This window comes from Camellia sinensis, chromosome 8 (genome assembly GCF_055761805.1).
Source record: "Camellia sinensis isolate YWXY chromosome 8, ASM5576180v1, whole genome shotgun sequence".
NCBI lineage: Eukaryota > Viridiplantae > Streptophyta > Magnoliopsida > Ericales > Theaceae > Camellia > Camellia sinensis.
The window spans coordinates 11760590-11764367 of NC_138968.1; the positions used below are offsets into that span (position 1 = coordinate 11760590).

The following is a 3778-nucleotide window of genomic DNA, read 5'->3' on the forward strand; positions in this document are numbered from 1 at the left end:
TTAGAACATAACATTGAAAGATCTATTGTGCTCCCTCCACACATTCTATATATAGAACATAACATTGCAGTCTGTGAAGCCCTCGTATTTGACTTTTTAGGGTAGCAAGAACTCCAAAAAACAAGGAGTTCTTCCATTAAATATGGTAACACCCATGTCATCCCTAAAACAGTGCTCTTGAACTTATTTAATTTAACTAAGCATATATTCTTTAATAGAGTAGAATGCCAAAAAAAAGATTCATGCAGGTGCAACTGACCCCACTTGATTGGTACACAAGGTTTAGTTTGGTTTGGTTAGTTCTGGATTTCTTGATTCTGTTCTTAGAATTCAATTTACTGTTTTAGAGCCATAAAATTACAGAAATACTTGTATAACATCCTCTCAACTCAAAAAAGCATTTGCCTAACATGTCTTTAACACTATTGATTTATGAATATTATTATCAACTTAAATAAGCAGCATGTTCAGATTTGGTTGGTGTGAATGTTAGATTTGGTTGGTGTGAACTTAAGAAGTATCATATACCGTGCTCAAGACCACAAAGAAAGAAGTGGTATAAAAAACACATTCATTCCAGATAAATTTTAAAGTATCAGGTTTGAAACACCAACATTCTTTATGAATGTGCTCAAGATCTACCTAAGCATTATAAGGGGAAAGTAGCATCCATAAGGCCAAAACTCATCCAAACTGACAATTTAAATCAATATAAGGACTCACTTTGATTGAACAACAAGATTGTGAAAACAAATATCAACCCAACAAATACCAGCTAAACCAAACCAAACCAAAAGTCTTGTGCAAGTGAGGTTAGCTACATAGATCAATTTTCATCATTTGGCTTTGTCAAGGGCTATATTCTAAGTCAAGTAAAAAAAAAAATCACATCACTTTTCTACTACCGCATCCTGTGTTAGTTTAGGTATTCCCCTCCCCATAACATTCCATTTATGGTGACAAAACAGATACCAGCTACAACATTAGTTTAATACAAGCAAAATAATTCCTTGTTCCAGCCCCAATAATGAATTTCGCACATTTTCCATTGTTCCCATACCTAAAGATTGAGCATTCAAGCCCACCAAATTTAAAATACAAGAAAAATTTACCATTCTCATGTGTTGGACCAGATGTGTCCTTCAATGGAGATGATTTATCCACATTTGTTCTTAGAGGCCACCGTTCCAAGGGACGAATAACAAGAGCTCTAGGATTCTCACTGGGAATGAAAAGAGCATCTGCCTTAGGTGTGCTCGGAGTTTCTTCATCATCAGTGAAAAATGGCACCTGGATATCAAAATTAAGCAATGAAGTGTAATAATTTCTATTTTAAAATGAGATACTAAGTTTTACCAAAGGAATCATCATCACCTTTGGACCATCATTTTTAGGATGATATTTCCTTGCAAGTAACCTAATCTGCCTTTGAGAAAGGTGGCGAGAAGTCAACAACGATGATATTCTAACCGGAGCAGGTTTGTCAACAACCTGTTTTGAAAACTATGTCACCACATGCACATGATAAATCTCATAACTAGCTCTTCAGAAAAGAAGTTTAGACATGGTAATTACAATTACAAACAAAATGTAACAATGAAAATTGAAATTTCAATTTAATAATCAAATTGAAACAGAGTCCCGCCAAAATAAATTATAAATTAAAACTACTCATAATTTTTAGTTCCTCTAGGCTTTTTTGTTTTGTTTTGTTTTTTTGTTTTGTTTTTTTTTTTTTTTTTAGTTCTGGCTGGACAGGATAAGTCATGCTTACTGGCAGGCTAGAAATTCCATATTGAATAGAAGGTGCAGTCCCTGAACGACCAATTGACATCTGAGGCATTGCAGGTAGAGTTCTAAAAGGATTTGCAACAGGAAGTGGTTGTGCAACTACAAAGCCCTGAGTAACAGACCTGTTACAAACAAACCAGAGTCACATAAAGTACCAAAACAAGGGTTAAAAGTAGAAATAGATGCACAATTAAGCAAAATTTCACACGATGACAGTTTAAGTGCTAACCCAAGGGCTGGGCCAAAAAGACAAGTAAGGAAATAATGTTGAATACTCATAAAATTGTGACATAACGCGCACATAAAAAAACTAAGCCATCCTGTGTCATTGAGATGGTCATGTGCACATATGAAAAAAAGGAATTGTCCATGACCACAAAACAAAAAAGGGAAGAACGTACGATTGTCTAAAAGTACTCTGACCAAAAATGCTTGGCATGCCTCCAAAACCACTTGTACCAGCTATATTAAGGCACCAAAGAAAAAGGGGGGCAGGGGGAAATCAGCCATAAAAATATTGAAGATTTACAGAAAAGGTAGTTAAAGACTAAATATACCAAGTACCTGCTTGTGTTTGACCAAAGTTGCCAAACCCAAAAGAACCTGTTGTCTGAGCAGGTTGAACAGACTGGGAAGGTGTTGAAAGTGAGGGCTGAAGAAGAGAAGAAATCAAATCCATATCGACAAAAGAATATAGAGGTCTCAAAAACTAAAACACGAAGAAATCAGATTCTTAAGAACAAACAACAATGAGATGCCTATATATTTTAATGTAACAATATCAGACATGTTCAGGCAAGTGTCACTCTACAACTTCATGTAAGAAGTTTCCTTTGCATGGAGATTAACAATTTTCATCTATGAAGTACACGGTACAATTTCTAAGAAATTTTTAAAAGAAAATCAATGAAGATGGAAAGCCATTTTTCCCACATGGTGCATATTGGCATATGTGGAGTGCAAAAATATGCGCTAAAACATTTTATAGATACTGTACTTAGACACTACATTAGTTGGAAATACCAACATGTCCACATATCAAAACTTATCAATTTTCTGAATCCAATACATCATATGTCATGCCCATGCAAGCAACCTAGGTTCCAATTATCACCCCTAAAATATCAACTACTTAAACATTGCCACACAAAGAAACTTAATTATGAGTTTTAAGAGTGACTTACAGTTGTTTGACCAAATCCTATAGGATTGCTTGTAGATAGCAGTGATGGAGTGTTCGAGAACAAGTTGCCAAACAAATTTGAGTGCAATTTTTACAGCTTGTAGTTGAGAGATCAAGTCTCAAAACTTCATTCTCAAAATTTACCATCAGAAAACCATAAGGAGATATTTTTCTATTATCTAGAGGGGTTAATTATACAGACACCATCTCAATTATCATTCAACATCACTTGACCCTCAACTGAAAAACCCTAAACTTGGATCCTTCAATCATAAAAATTGTATAAATGCCCCCCTTTTGGGCCACGCAAGTGATTTGATTTTATAGTTTTTTTTTTTTTTTTGGGTCAATCAGGAAGAGAATATTACATTTTACAAATATCAAAACAGTTATGACAAATTGGACAATCAACTATCTAAGAAAGTCTAACAATACATACTTGCAAGCCCAACACCAACAACCACTACATCATAGGATTCTACAGGTTCAGTGGCAAAAATAAAATAAAATTATTAGTGACCAACATCATACTAACTTATAATCAAGATAAATACGGGCACGAGTCATATCAAAAAGGCGCCTTAGTTGTTGTCCTTCCCACAGCTTTGTTTAGGCTTCAAACTTATTGTACTTGTTTACCCAATCAATAGAAACATCATCAATTAGACAATTACCCAACATCTTAATGCATATAAATCTACAACTTAAAACATACTATTTTTCCTCCCTTCTTTTTCCCCTTTGAAATAGCGAGGGGAAAAAAAAAACATACCCAACAAGTTCAACAATTCATATTCAATTAAC

At 34.5% G+C, this 3778-nt stretch overlaps 1 long non-coding RNA gene across 2 annotated transcripts; it reads right to left on the reverse strand.

Moving 5' to 3' along the window:
* Nucleotides 1–787: 787 nt before the first annotated feature.
* On the reverse strand, nt 788–2584 carry LOC145798411 (uncharacterized). 2 transcript variants are annotated; one of them, XR_014339261.1, is made up of 4 exons: nt 2356–2584; nt 2193–2253; nt 1375–1913; nt 788–1290 (listed from the first exon to the last, which is right to left on the reverse strand). It is a non-coding gene; the product is annotated as an uncharacterized LOC145798411 (long non-coding RNA). The 2 variants fall into 2 exon arrangements; XR_014339260.1 differs by having other exon boundaries at nt 2193–2584.
* Between the last annotated feature and the right edge of the window lie 1194 nt (nt 2585–3778).